We start from the raw sequence: 16,763 nt of genomic DNA, 5'->3' as shown, positions 1-16,763 counted from the left end.
GTCTCAGTTCACTGATAGGACATAATTTTAGATCAGCATGCATGTAATGGAAATGGAGGGAAATCGCATGTTGGTTCTCAGTGATAAATTAAACCAGTAACTTAGGATATTTTCAATATTAGTTCAAGAATAAGCCATATCATAATTGCAAATGACCTAATATAAGATATACTTGATTTTAAACTTTTAAAATTTAAATATTGAGTCATTTGCAGTTATGATTAGATACGAAGTATAAAAACAAGAACTAAGATGTCTATTAGCCCTCTCTGCACAGTAAGATCTTTTTTAAAAGATCAGTTATTCTTGAACTAATATTGATAATATTGTTACTGGTTTAATTTATCACTGAGAACCAACATGTGATTTCCCTCCATTTCTGTTACATGCATGCAGATCTTCAGTACTGACCTGAAATGGCCTTGCCCAAACTGAAACCCATCCCATGGGAGAGATCCAACTCCCGACACTGTTAACGATCCCCTGCTATGCTTACAGACAAGAGCCTAGCATAGCTGTCCTCTGAGAGGCTTCACCCAGCAGAGAATTGACACAGACTCCCAGCCAAACATAAGCCAGAGCTCAGGGAGACTTTTGGAAGAGAGCGTGGAAGTATAGAAGGGAGGGAACAGGGGCTCCACAAAAAGACCAACAAAGCCAACTAACTACCCAGGGCCTAGGCAGGCTTACAGACACTGAAGCACAAGCCAAAGACCATGCATGGACCAGACCAAGGTTGCCTACAGAGATGTAGCCAATGAATAGCTTGGACTTCATGTCCCCTAGCAAGGAGAACTGGGGGTTCTTTCTGATATGGACACTATTGCCTACCTTTGGATTACTTCCCTCTGGTGGAGCTGCCTTACCAGGCCATGGGGGGAGAGGATGTGCTCTGTTCTGAAGCAACTGGATGGGCTTAGATGGGTTGATGGAGTAGAGACCTCCCCTTTTCTGAGGAACAGGGGAGGGAGGGATAGGGAGAAGAGAGAGGGAGGAGAAGATCAGGAGGAGAGGAGGGAGGGGACTATGATCAGGATGTAAAGTGAATAAGTAAGTAAATAAATAAAATATTCCTTACTTTTAATAATACAAAAGAAAAATAAAGGCCAGACTTATCTTAAATCTTTCTATGTAGTCTTCTTAATACCCCATACATTGATTTTTCCTCAACAGCAAAATTACTAACTAAGGAAAGGCTCACCATCAAGGAGAGAAAAGTCTGTGCTGTCCATCTAGATCTTAGTCATCAAGTTACCCTCCTCCCTTTTTTTTCCCTCAAGATTTCAAGGTTTCTGCAGTTGGCTTAGTTGCTTTGGTATGATTACCGCTGGTGATACTGACATGCAAACAGCATACCTCCCTTCTTCTTTGCGACTGAGTTACATCCATTGTGTTATGTGCCATGTTTTGCCACTCCATTCTCAGACTCTCAACATATATGTTGGATCCATAATGAATGGAGCTTTTCAATTCCTCAGTTCAGAATTCTACAGCCAACCCCAAAGGGCTCTAACCACAACAGACGGCAGGAGTAGAGGGGACTCAGGCAAAGTGAACATTCAGGGGTTCCTCATCACCTACATATTGAACTGTTCTCAGCCATTTGCATGGTTGGCTTTCCGCCATTGGGTGAAGGTAAAGTTCTGCTGACAAAATAGAATTTTGAAACACAATGTAGAGTTCAGTACAGAATATGAAGTTGAAATGAGACAGAAAATTTTTTATTTTCTATATTTGGACAGGGTTTCTCTGTGTATCACTAGCTGTCCTGGAACATACTCTGTAGACCAAGCTGGCTTCAAAATCACAGAGATTTTCCTGCCTCTGCCTCCCAAGTGCTGGAGTTAAATGTATGATTTGAAGTAAGACAGACTCTTAAAGTACTCTTAACACCATCAAATAAAAAGCCTTTGCATAGAAAAATACAGTTAGTCTCTTCTGCCAGGAATATATTCAGGGTTGTATTTTGCATTTCACACTTCATGTTTTAAACTTATGTAATGTATAAAAATTATTTTAGAGCACTCTACTTTAAAAGATAGATTATATATTATGACTTCCAATTTTATGTTTTTATAAAATTCCTGTGGGTAAAAACGTGTATGTTTCTGAGTCTGTATGTGTTTCTTTGCTCCTTGTGCCTTTTCTTTGTCTTTTTTCTTTTGTTCGTTTTGTCCTATTCTGTTTTTTTAAATCTTAATGTATCTTATTATTATTATTATCCTTTACATACCTGCTTATTTTCTCATGAGAGACAGAATGGGAGTAAATCTGGATGGGAGGGACAGTGGGAAAAGTCTTAAAGAATTTGGGAGAGGGAAAATAGTAATCAGAATACGTTTTATGGAAAAATATCTTCAATTAAAAAAAATCTAAAAAACTAACAAATCAAAATTATATTATAATATGGGGTCAACTATTTTATATTTCCAAGGAAATATAAAGAAAATAATTACAAATGTATTTAATTAGTTACAAATTGTGTAAATTGTTTAATTTACCTAGAAGTAAAATCAAAAGAAATGTAATATTTACAAAATTGTTCCGTCTATACCAAAGTATGCCCTATTTTGTTTATAATGACTAATACTGTTTTGTAAATTTTAATCTTAATATCAGTTATATATTTATACCACTGTGACAATTTTCTATTTGAAGTCCATTTTCTATCCATATCCCAGATTAATGAACTGCTTTTATACTGGCTTTATAATCAGATTACAATAGAGCTTTGTTTTAGATTATTTTATAATAACGTGTTAAAATTTAGTCTACTTTAAAATTTTAAGCACTAGACTTTACAAGGGTACTACTTAAATCAAGAGCAAAGTATTCATATTGGGTACTTAAAATATTTTTAAAAATATAATCTTGATTTTAATTTTCTGATATTATCTGTGGGATTTACTACGGGGAAATCTAGAGAATTTAGCAAATGGTTATTTGGACTGAATTCACATATCACATTGATAAGTGATACCATATAAATTCAACATATTACACACATTTTCCTACCTGGAGCTGATATACAAAAAGATTTGACTAGAACAACAAAAACATTTCACACTTGTGAATATGCTTAGGTTTACAAGGATTAAGAGTGGAATTTGGCTCAGTTCGCAATTACATTTTTCCCCATGAAAACAGGTATAATTTTCATAAATGTGTAAAATGGTGACTTAGATGGTTTAATATTTGCTCCATTAAAACAAAACACTGATTGTATTAACCAGAAAACTAAGTAAATAATGTAAATTCCGCAACTATGTTGTAATTATTTCAAAGTGCAAAAATATAAGAACAAAGGTTTAGAAAAATAATTAGTGGAATGAAGCTGGAGGTATGGCTCACCTGTTAAGTGCACTTGCTGCCCTTCCAGAGTGCAGGTCCTAGTAGTCATTTAGTGGTTCACAAATGCATAGGGATCCAGTCCCAGAAGACCCAATAACCTGTGTATACCTGTGGCATAGTCCCTCACACACACAAAGTAAATGTATATGTGTATGTTTATACATATATATTTATGTATAAATATAAATAAACATCCATGCAAGTGTTTACTTAAAGAACCTGACTTCTAAAAGGGCTAAATAGTGTACTCATTGAAACTTTCTATCAGAAATTCTTTTCTTTTTCATTGATGCAAACAGAGAATAATCACTTTTATTGACTTTAGGTACAAACTGCTGCTCATATCTACAGTAATTTAAAGTAAGCATGTGACTGTACTGGCATACATTTGGGATTGGGTCTCTTACTAGGGAAATGACATGGACTATATCTTAATGAATCAATGAATTAATGAGCAAAGTGTGACAATGTAACCTTGTAGTTATAAACCAGACAATGTTATAGTGATACATTTTATGTTTCTTAAACCATTCCTGCCCTTCTGTAGTTCTAGAAATTAAACCCACATGCTACACTGGGAGACCATGGCCCGCAGAATCAACTAAGCATGACTCATAGAGTCTCAGAGAGACTGAAGAGGGAATCTTGGAGCCTGCACGGTCTATGCTTCTGTGTATATTTTATGATTATGGAGCTTGGTTTTCTAGTGGAACTCCTAACAGTGGGAGGAAAGGAGAGTCTCCTACTCTTTTGCCGTCTCTTAGGACTCTTTCCCTCCTACTGGGTTGCTTAGTTTACCCCTAAGATGAGGTTTTGTGGGTTTCTAGGACCCTCTGGATCCTTCTACTTTGCCTGCCATTCACCCATGCTTCTCTCATCTAGAGTCCCAATAGGATGTCCTCCCCTCTGTCCCAGTTTCCTGATAAGTGAAGGCTTTGGTGGGACATGCTCCTTGGGCTAGTATGCAGATATAAGTGAGTATATACCATTTAAGTCTTTCTGCTTCTGGGTTAACTCACTTATTATGATCATTTCTAGCTCAATCCATTTATCCACAAATTTCGGGAATTCCTTGTTTTTAATAGCTGAGTAGTATTCCATAGTGTATATGTACCACAGTTTCTTTATCCATTCTTCTACTGAAGGACACTTAGGCTGTTTCCATGATCTGGCTATTATGAATAAGGCTGCTATGAACATGGTTGAGCAAATTTTCTTGTTGTGTGCTGGAGCATCTTCTGGGTATATTCCAAGGAGTAGGCAGATTTGGGCCCAGGGGTCCCGCTCAAACTAAGGCACCAGCCAAGGACAATACAGGCGGTAAACTTTAAACCCCTACCCAGATCTAGACAATGGTCAGAACAGTCTCCACACTTGAGTGGAGAGTGGGATATGACTTTCTCACGTACTCTGGTGCCTCACATTTGACCATGTCCCCTGGAGGGGGAGACCTGGTGGCACTCAGAGGAAGGACAACAGGTTACCAAGAAGAGACTTGATACCCTATGAGCATATACAGGGAGAGGTAATCCCCCTCAGGAACAGTCATAGGGGAGGGGAATAAGGGGAAAAGGGGAGGGAGGGAAGAATGGGAGGACACAGGGATGGGATAACCATTGAGATGTAACAAGAATAAGTTAATAGTAAAAAATTAAAAAAAAAAAAAAGATGAGGTTTTGTGCTTAGTTTTGTTGTACATTTTAAAGCCATGTTTGGTTGATATTCCTGGAAGACCTGCACTTTTCTGAGGGTAAATGGAGGAGGAATGAATCTGGGGGAGAGTACAAATGAGCAGGGGGCTTATGTCCAAGAAAGAACATATACTTCATGATTTCGGTAGCATCGTTTCTATCAGAATTTCTTCATCACATACAGTTTTAAACTAAAGTTTCTACCACCAGGTCTAACATAGTGAATCAAGGGATGCCCAATGTCCCTTAAATGTTACTTATAAAGTAAGGAACCTAAAGCAAAATGTTACCTCCTAGAACCATTTACTTACTGGATGCAGTACCATTTACTTCTCAGAACAGTGACCTGCACCATCTAAAAGGCTAGCTATTAGCCACTATATGGTGACTTACATTCTTACTACACAACATTAAATATAATAGTTAATATTCTCTCAGCTACATCTAGACATCTTTCAGGTGGCCAGCAGTTACCCTGGCATCTAGCTAGCACACTGCAAAGCATAGATTTGTAGAACATTCTCTGTATTACAGAAATGTCTGCAGGACACTTCTTCTTGTAACCTCTTGAAGTTGCTTTGCTTTCATATATGTATATATATATATATATATATGTATATGTATATATATAACTATTCTTTCAATTAAGAGAAAACAAGTCATAAGATAAAGATGCATGAATTCATATAAAAATGACCTTCTGATTTGTAAGTTTTCATAAGGGCTTTACTGACACTTTCAACTATCTTGCTACTCTACCTCTTGCTTTCTCCTACTGTAATTCAGTACTAAGTGCATATTATTTTTGTTGTTGTTGTTTGGTTGTTTAAAAGTTCTATACTAAAACCATCTGGGAAGGCAGCTCGGTGTATGAAGTGCTTCCTATGCAAGTGTGAGGATGGGAGCTGAATTTTCAGAGCCCATATAGAAGTTGGGCATGTGTGAGAGGTGCATGTAATCCCGCCTTTCAGAACATATAGATGGGAGATCCCTCCCTGAGACAAGGTGGCTGCCCAGAAGAGCCAGAAGTAGTGTTTTCTATGTTCAGGGGGCAGAACTAGGCTCAAAATAAACTAAAGAATGAGGAAGACATCTAATGTCAACTTATGGTCTACACATATACAGCCATATGTGCATGCACCCACAGACACATTGGAACATATATCCACGTGTGCACACACCAAAATGACTGGATAAGTTAATGAATGATGATGATAAGTAAGTTCTAGAATCAGGGTCTTCTGCAGTATCCCAAGTGATTTTAGTTTGCTGTTGTATTTCTTCAAATACTCAGGCAAGCCTTGGGGTGTTTAGTGCACATGAATCATGAATCATCGCTGAATTCTTTAATGGGGCACTTAGTGTTGACTTTGTTCTTTTAGATATGTCTTCCCTTTATTTTATGTGTGAGTGTTTTGTCTGCATGTAAGTGTGTGTTTGTCTGTGTGTGTGTGTGTGTGTGTGTGTGTGTGTGTGTGTGTGTGTGTGTGTGTGTACCATGCACGTGACTGATGCCTGTAGAAGTCAGAAGAGGGCAGTAGACCCTCTGGAACTGGAGTTACTTACAGATCATTAATGTATCATCATGTACATGTTGGGAATCAAATCAGGGTCCTCTGTAAGGGCAATAAGTGCTGTTAACTGGCAAGCTCTCCCTCCAGCCCTGAACATGTGCTACATAGGACCAACTTACATATCCAATTGTCTTTTTCCACCACCTCTTTTGTCAAGTGTGAAAAGGAAGAATCGCCTATATTGTCCTTGGCTGGTGACTTAGTTTGAGTGGGACCCCTGGGCCCAAATCTGCTTATCATAATGTTCTACTTGTAGGTTTCTAGGACTCTCTGGATCCTTCTACTTTGCCATTCTCCCATGCTTCTCTCATCTAGAGTCCCAATAGGATGTCCTCCCCTCTGACCCAGTTTCCTGCTAAGTGAAGGCTTTAAACCCCTACCCAGATCTAGACAATGGTCAGAACAGTCTCCACACTTGAGTGGAGAGTGGGATATGACTTTCTCACATACTCTGGTGCCTCACATTTGACCATGTCCCCTGGAGGGGGAGACCTGGTGGCACTCAGAGGAAGGACAGCAGATTACCAAGAAGAGACTTGATACCCTATGAGCATATACAGGGGGAGGTAATCCCTCCCAGGAACAGTCATAGGGGAGGGTAATAAGGGGAAAAGGGGAGGGAGGGAAGAATGGGAGGACACAAGGGATGGGATAACCATTGAGATGTAATAAGAATAAATTAATAATAAAAATTAAAAATAAAATAAAATATATTTAAAAAAAAGAAAAGGAAGAATCGATCATTAGACTTTCTTATTAATGCAAATAAGTTTAATCCAGTGAATGGACCCCCCTGCCAAGAAAAAAAGAAAAGAAAAGAAAACAGCAACCAAAAGAATAACCATTTAACTTTAATTGAGTCAGTGATTTGAAACTAGTTGAAAATTTTTACAACTAAATGAATGGATTTGAAACTACCGAGGCATGACTTTGAATTGCTTTTTTTCCCCACCATCATTAATTGCAATTCTCATGACTGTAAAAGTTCAAAGAACGATGCAAAATGCACAGGGAGAAAGATGAGAGTGACAGGCGCTAGAGTCATGACCAAGAGCCTCAAGGCTTTCCTGCTACTCAGCCAATCCCTGTAGAGTAGGGATCAGCAAGGCCTTGTCAGGAGGGGGACGGGGGATCTTCTTTAAGTCCCTTCATCTTCCCTCTTCACAGTTCTCTGAGCTAAGCTCTCCGGGTCAAGTACACCCAGAGAGAGCCAGAGAATTCATATTGTCCCTATCACAAAAATACTCTGGAGCCATAAGAGTCAAATGCAGCCTAAAACTAGCCTTCCAGGTGCTAAATATGCTATTGTGAGCAGCTGCGCTCAGAAGTAGAAAACAAACATTGATTAAAGAACCTAATAGAATGTTTTGCCTTAATAATTGCAGAGGCTGCAGGGAAGAATGCACATTCTGAGTCCAACTTTGCTAAACAAGGGTCACTATCTCTAAGGTTTTTATAGTAGAAGCTGAACCCAGCAGTAAGTGAATCTTTTAGCCACAGGAACCTGAAAATTCAATGGTGTTTTTATAATTACAATTCGGATAGTCCATAAAGACTGTAATCTCAAGTAGCTCACTTTGGAGGAGACTTGATTGCCTCACCAAAAACACTGAACCGCATAATATTAATAAACCTAAGTACTGAACTCTGAATATAATAGAACAATTACTTCCAGAAAGCATTAGTATTCATTATGCCTCAAACATTAGTCTATATAGATAGCTGTAGGACAACACATGTAGCACAATTACAGTGCATCAGAGATAGTCCTTATGATATTATTGAATTTTTTGCACATCTTATCTGTCTTAAATGCTTTCTTTAATATTAGAGTGGCATGGCTAGATAGAAATAATGCTCATCCATATAAAAGATATTAGAGAGAAACCTAATTATTGAAATCTGAGTGAAACGTGGTAATCTATAGAATGAGTTTATGCATACATTTATTTTTCCTTTATGGCCAAATAAGAAATAATTTTTAAAAAATACTAAATTGTAAAATAAGTGCTAGACATCATTAATAGCTTTGTGTGCCTACATAAACCTTCAAGTCTTTAGCTTCATCTTCAGCTCTCTGTACTTCTCTTTTTTCAGTTGTATGAGAATTTCAGCACCTCATCAGCTATAATGGTCTACAATAGATGTAGTTCTCGAAGTACAATTTTTGTTCATATTCCACAAAGTAAAAAATATGCTTTTCCAAACTTCTTACTTATGCCTGTGGCTTGTGAGACATCAAACCTGTGTGCTGGTTAGAAGGTAACAGGAGGAACAGACAGCCTACAATATTCTAACTCACATTCAGTGCAAGGTAACTCTACCTGAGTTAGGGTTTACTAAAGGAGGAAGGGATAGGTAGCACTTCACACCGAAGGCAGCTCTCTTGTCCTCAAAGGCAGCTCATTTCCTAGAAAGATCAGTGTTTCATGAGCTATTCCCCACTTACTTTTTGGTCAGTTCCAAGATGTCATACAAAAATCTTAAGTGCCAACTTTTGTGTCCCAGAATGTAGGACACACAGAGGTCAGAAAGCATACCTTCGATCCAGCTAACAGGTTTGTTGGAGAAAGAGAGAGAGACAGTTTTCCCTAAGACACTGGTCCCTGGTGAGCAGAGCACCCTCCTGTGGAAGGGCATATATCCAGGAGTTCCTGGGAAGTAGAAGCTGATCTTGAAGAAATAAAAGAAGATGACACATGTTGGGTGAATGGAGAATTGGGGAAGGATTGGGAATAAGGAATGGGCACGATCAAAAAGGTTGTATAAAAATCTCAAAGGAATAGTGCTCTTCCTACCAAAAGAGGTAGCACAAACAAAACAAAACAAAACAAAGCAAAGCAAAACAGAAACACGAATACAGGGGGAAAAAAGTTGAGCCTTGATATTATGGAAGGAAGTTTCTCTGTCTGGGTTTTGTTGTTTTGTGTTTTTGTTTTCTTTTTTTCTTTTTTTTTTTTTTTTTTTTTTCTTCTTTATTTATTTATTTTATTTTTTTTATTAATTTATTCTTGTTACATCTCAATGTTTATCCCATCCCTTGTATCCTCCCATTCCTCCCCCCCCTCATTTTCCCATTATTCCCCTCCCCTATGACTGTTCCTGAGGGGGATTACCTCCCCCTGTATATTCTCATAGGGTATCAAGTCTCTTCTTGGCTACCTGCTGTCCTTCCTCTGAGTGCCACCAGGTCTCCCCCTCCAGGGGACATGGTCAAATGTGAGGCACCATAGTACGTGAGAAAGTCATATCGCACTCTCCACTCAACTGTGGAGAATATTCTGACCATTGGCTAGATCTGGGTAGGGGTTTAAAGTTTACCTCCTGTATTGTCCTTTTGTTTTCTTAAGAAAATGAAGAAGTAAAAAGGTATCATCTTATTTTTTAATTATTTATTTCTTATGTTTATTTACTTCCACTAGTAGTCTTTTATTGTTTCGTTTAAATCAATTGATCTGCTTTACACATATTTTATTAATTCTTTGAAACTGTAAACATGCACACACCACATACCCTGATCACATCAGCCACCTCCCAATCTCTCCTGGGACCCTCAACATATCTCCCTCCCTACTGAATGTTCTTTTTTAAAAAATATATTTTATTAATTTATTCATATTACATCTCAATTGTTATCCCATCCCTGCATCCTCCCATTCCTCCCTCCCTCCCATTTTCCCCTTACTCCCTTCCCCTATGACTGTGACTGAGGGGGACATTTTCCCCCTGTATATGCTCATAGGGTATCAAGTCTCTTCTTGGTAGCCTGCTATCCTTCCTCTGAGTGCCACCAGGCCTCCCCATCCAGAGGACATGGTCAAATATGGGGCACCAGAGTTCATGTGAAAGTCAGACCCCACTCTCCACTCAACTGTGAAGAATGTCCTGTCCATTGGGTAGATCTGGGTAGGGGTTCGATGTTTACTGCATGTATTGTCCTTGGCTGGTGCCATAGTTTGAGCAGGACTCCTGGGCCCAGATCTGCCCATCATAATGTTCTTCTTGTAGGTTTCTAGGACCCTGTGGATCCTTCGATGTCCCCATTCTCCCATGCTTCTCTCACCTAGAGTCCCCAGTGAACGTTCTTTTTGTCTTCAATATACACATATAAGCTACTGTCAGTGTTACTTATATGAACATGAGTGAGGCCATCCACCGGGGCATGAGCACCTGACAAGTGGCCATGCCAACAGTGGAAACTGAATCTCCCTCGCTTGTTAGCTGACACTTAACATCAGCTGCCCATAGCTCCTCAGCTAGGGAGTGGCCTTGGCTAGGCCTCCTCTAGGCCTGCTGAGAGTTGTACTGGCTTGATCTTGTGCAGCTAAACACAGCTTCAGCAGATGCCCCACCCCCATGACCTATGTTATTTTCTTCTTGTCTTCGCCGTTTAGGCTTTGTTCATCATTTTACCTTTAACTCTTCTTATGATTAGGAAAGAAAAGCAACAAGAAAACCATGAATCCAGAGAAAAGTCAAAATTCACATAACACATCATTTGCCCTCACAAGACAGTCATAGATTACTGGTATCTGTGTTCAATTCAGAGTATGAAATCAATTATAATAGGTGTAAATGATTTTGAATTTACAAACAGTAAAAAAAAAAGTTTCATATCATCTAATTCTGCTAGTAGAGAATATAATTATGAATATTTTAGCAAATTTAAGAGCCACTCCCTATATATCCACATGTAATATACTTATTTTTATTTATTTTCATATGCATATACATGTGTACTTAACTTGCTTATAGAATATGTTGAACTTATTTCCAGTGATATCAAGCATCTGAAATAATGTGGCTTACTAACTAAATAGTACCTCTCTCAATGATTCTAAAATTAAGTCGTCTTAAATTTTGTTATCTTAGTAATTTTGCAAACAAATGTACACTAATATAAACCTTTTTTTTTTTTTTTGAAAACAGATCCCAACAGGATTAGATACAGATCACTGTTATGTAAATACACAATTATATGAGAAGATGACACAGAAGGACCATGAGTTTGAAGCCAGTCTAGGCTCTAATCCATGGCCCTTTCTCAAGGGAAAGGCAAAAGTTACATACAAAACAGACAAATGCATCACTCAACCATAATTTTTAATCCTATGCCCTGTCATATGGAGGAGTGTGTGGCCCGGTCCTAGGCTTTTCTCCCCACTTTTGTGTCTTTTTGTCTTCTGTTATGATGCACATGCCAGTGCTGCTTTCTTTATTGTTAAATGGACAATGACCATCGTTGTGTTATTGCCAGAACAATCCTTTCCATAGATTTAAATTTGTTATTAAATGATATCACATAGATTTAAAAATTTTTTTTCTACTGACTTATTTTCATTATATGATCACCGATGTTTTGGCTGCATGTATATATGTGTGAGGGTGCAAGATCCCCTGGAGCTGGAGTTACGGACAGTTGGTGAACTGCTGGGCATTGAACCCAGGTCCTCTGAAAGTGCAGCCAGTGCTCTTAACCACTGGGCCATCTCTGCCATCACCTATCACACAGATTTTAATTGGTTCATCATTGTTTCTGTTTTAAAAATTAAAAAATTTGTATTGGAATCAAGCCAAGCTACTCCACTAGCCCTCTCCTTGCCTTTTTAAGAGCTTGACATGAGGTCTTATTAAGTTTTCTAAACTGATCTTGAGCTCACTGAAAAGTCAAGGAGCCTTCCAAATTGTGATCTTCTTGCCTTGACCTCCCTAGGGGCTCACAGCACAGGCCTATAGTACCAGGTCCCAAATGAAAGATCGTAAACCAACAAAAGTAATCCAACTAAAAGAGTGCTTTTGAGTCCAGCTAATCTACTTTTAGATAATCTATCATAAAAGATAGCATCTATATTTCTTTTTCATGACTAACATTACTCAGGATATTCCTGTAGATAAATCTGGCTAATTTTCACAATACATGTAATTGTACTTTTTAAAAAGAATCCCAATAGCAATATTAATGCCATATTAATTCATTTCTTTGCACATAAAATGAATGTTTTATTAAATGAAATGATGCAGAAGCAGCTATTTCAAATGCTTATATCCAAAATGATATCAGTGGAGAAATTAATGATTAACCACAGTAAACAAGAACTTTTCCATGCTATTTCCAAGCTCCCAGGTTTCAGAGTGACCAGCTGATTAAAGTCAGAAAGAACTGAAGATGGATGGGTATATAGTATAAAATAAAAATGTATCAATATGATTTTATTATTCAGTTGTTCTTGTGCTTTTTCCCTCATATATGTGTGTTGGCAAGTAACTGGAGACTGAGCCAAACAACCCCAATTAATTCAGCACCATTTGGCACAAGTGGCACCCCCTGCTAAGACAAAAGGAGATCTGAGCAAAGAAAAAGGCCTGAATTGGCTCTTCATAGCTGGGAAAATGTGCCTCCCCAGACTCACGTCACTGACATCACCTGCAGTGCATTCTGGGGTAGCTAAGATTGCAAGTTGCTGGTATTGTACTTGGATAGTTCATTAAGAGAGACCAGTGCATGCTCCTTTTCTGAGATTTAACAAGAATCTGACCGTCACAGATTTGAAATTTGTTTATGTGTTTAGTGTATATGTGTGTAGGTGTGAAAGTCAGTTTATGATTATGGGGTGGAATGGTTAAAATTGCTGAGTTTACTAAAAAAAAAAAAAAAAAAAAAAAAAAAAAAAAAAAAAACCAAGAATCTTCAGTTTTGTGTTTATGTTGGACTATGAATTCTCTTTCGGGTAACTGCCAGGGACACACATTTCCACTGTTCTTTCCATTAAAGTCTATCATCCTCCTTTTGCGTCTCCTAAGATTCGTTCCCCTTATGTCTTGGCAATCTAGTGTCCACTATTTTGGAACCAAATCTATCAGGACTTTCAAAGCAATCATCTTCCTGTTTTATCCAAATAAAATCACATTTCTTAAAAGAAGGCCAGAAAATCAGTCAGTCTGTCTTGCTTCTCTTTAAAGACAACACTGACAGCTCATTTCTTTTTATTACTGTCTAGAAATAACAGTGCATTGAAATAGAGTTTTAAACTGAACTTTCATTAGTAAGCAGGAATCTAAGGGGCATACTTAGGTAGGTGATTCAATGAGCTTTGTGTTTCTTTATTTTTCTTTTCTTTCTCTTTCTTTTCTTTTTCTTTCTTTCTTTCTTTTTTTTTTTTTTTTTTTTTGAAAGGGTATCTGACATCAGCATAAATAAATAAGGTGCTTTGGGCTATACATGATGTCGATTTTTTTCTAATGTGGAAATGTTCTCACCTGTATATTCTTCAAACACTCAGTGCTTTAGTGATTCCCCAGAAATGATCTATGTCTCAAAACTCAAATCTCAGCGTTTTACCTGAAAGTATGCTTCCAGAATCATAACATGAAGCATTCCCCTTTTCCAGTTCCTACCACAGAAGGCTGGAGTTGATACATTCTCCTCTTTTCCATAGCCCTCCAGGCAACACATGCTATTAAACCATAGATAATCCCCAGAGAAGGCAGAGAGAATGTGGGGACTTAGAGATCCTAAGCAGGAAGGAGTTGGTAAAGCTGTAAAACTGTATGTAAGCTCTCTCTCTTGAGCCATCTCTTCATTCTAAATTATCCATGTTAACCAAAATAAGTGCAGGGAACCTTCCCTTGGTTACTGTGTTCTGAAATATTTTGTTCCTTTTTTTGGTCAGGAAGTCAGAATTATATTTTTCTATTGAATGTTTCCTCTTGGCGCTCAGTGTTATTGAATTTTGTGACCGAAGGGATATGATCAATGAAGCGACAGTTGAAACCGAAAAATGACTAGGGCAGGAAACACAGTAATGATGAACTAATCTCCAAAAGCTCAACGCAGAGATGCTCATCTGGACCTCTTGCCTTCTTAAATTTGGGAAAGAATCCTGAGAGAGCTACTTTTAGCAAGGATTCCATTGACACATACTTCATGTCAGGTCAAAAATATCATAAAGGGCATCCTTCTACTGTGTTTTAGCCACGGGGCAATAAACTGTTAAAGGGCACCACGAGAGGAAGATAAAGTAATGTTACATTTGTTGCAGAACAGCAAGAAGTGACAGAGTTCTAAACTTGAAGTTCTGCTTCACTGAGAAGAGTCACTGTTATTCCCACTAATTTTCAACCATAAACATGGCTGTTCCCAAACTAAATTTCCTCTGTGGAAATATTGGTCGACATATATCTTTTTAAAAATTTATTTATTTATTAATTCGTTCATATTACATCTCAATTGTTATCCCATCCCTTCTATCCTTCCATTCCTCCCTCCCTCCCATTTTCCCCTTACTCCCCTCCCCTATGACTGTGACTGAGGGGGACATTTTCCCCCTGTATATGCTCATAGGGTATCAAGTCTCTTCTTGGTAGCCTGCTGTCCTTCCTCTGAGTGCCACCAGGCCTCCCCATCAAGGGGACGTGGTCAAATATGGGGCATCAGAGTTCATGTGAAATGGTCGACATATATCTTATCATCACATCTATCTGATAAGCCTTCTCAAATTCCTAGGATACTTTAAATTTTGTCATTGAATTTATCTAGCAGAAACATATACGCTACTACATAATTGGTACCAAGGCAGATGGCTAGAGTTAATGGGTGTTTTATAATACAGATCTTCCTCATGCTTGCATGACGATTTTTGCCTTGATAACCTTGTACTACGTTGAAACTGTCAATGCATTTAACACAGAGGAACTGCCATACTCACAGGTCAGGAGCACAGTCTACAGTGGTGTCTTCATTGTTGCATTTATCAGTCCTGTGGCTGGTGACAGTTGGCTACCGTACCTTGAGAGAGTATTGCATCACATCGCACCTGGTGAGAGTAGGAAAGAATTAAAATGCCAAATTATAGGTATATTCTTTACTTAAGTCACATCAGTTTCACACACAAGAAAGCATGGCCAGAACACCATAATACATGACCTCAGAGGACGTACAAATAGCACTTTCACTAAGGAAGCATAATCATTAGCTTCACTCTAGGTATCGGTCCTTATACCCACAGCTAAGTGTAGTCTTCATTCCTCGACAAGGAAGCTGCTCCTTGAAGAAGAAGGTGCCAGTCTCAGTAAACCATACCCAAGCAAAATGAAGAGCTGTGCATCCCAGCCGCAAGGACTACACCCACAAAATATTCCCAGACCCAAGTCTCAGGGGACATTGAAGAAAAGGAGAAGAAAGATGGTAAGATCCAGAAAACCAGGCATTTTGCTGTGAGATTATGACCCCTAGGGATATCAGAGCTAAACCCATAGAGTCTCAACAACATGGATGCACAAGCATGTGCTGAATAAAAACAGCAATAGGCATACCAAGGCGAATGGGGGAAAGACCATGAGCCCACAAGTCTATATACGGAACAGCAGGCCACTAAGGAATGCTGAGAGCAAGAAAAATAGTCTTGTCCTAGGGAACACACCAACTGGTTACTCAGTTCTAAATGGTAAGCCCAGAAATCCTAATACAATTAACATTAAGGAGTCTGAGCAGGTTACATTTAGGAATACATATGGACGAAGATATCCAGGCAATAATAATTAATGAAGAGAAATTGAGATCATGTAATGGGAGGAGAACAGGGGGAGTATATGGGGTGGGTTTGAAGGAAAGAAGGGAGAGGGGAAATGACGCAACTATATAATCTAAAAAACAGAGTAATAGTAAATCATATGATCATGAATAGAGGATCATCTCTGTAATCTTTCCCTCTAATACACCCAAATGTTTTATCTATCCATGTTAAAGTATGATATGGTCATTAAAGGGATAACCCTGTTTTAACACACACAAAAAAATAAAAACCAACCTTCCATACACAAAGGCTATTATAAAATCTTCTTGTAGATGTACTACTTGAAATTAGTTTCTTTTGAAAATGGAGAGAACTAGTTTTTCTTCTTCTCAGACAACACCTAAGCAAAAGGCCAATTTGCAAGACATTATTGTGATATTGTGCTCAGTACTCTTAGGCCCAAGAGGAAGAAGGAAGAAGAAATAAATCAGGCTTAAGCCAGACCTGGTGTTACACACCTACCTAGGAAACATGGTTTTACCTTCAGGCAAAGGGCCATCACAAGAGTATTTCTGAGAAGACTGATGTAGGCATGTGACAATGGGAGAGCTGCTCTTTGTCACAGAGGCAGCTAC

This window comes from Acomys russatus, chromosome 27, assembly GCF_903995435.1.
Source record: "Acomys russatus chromosome 27, mAcoRus1.1, whole genome shotgun sequence".
Classification (NCBI taxonomy): domain Eukaryota; kingdom Metazoa; phylum Chordata; class Mammalia; order Rodentia; family Muridae; genus Acomys; species Acomys russatus.
Note: the sequence above shows the minus strand (reverse complement) of the source record.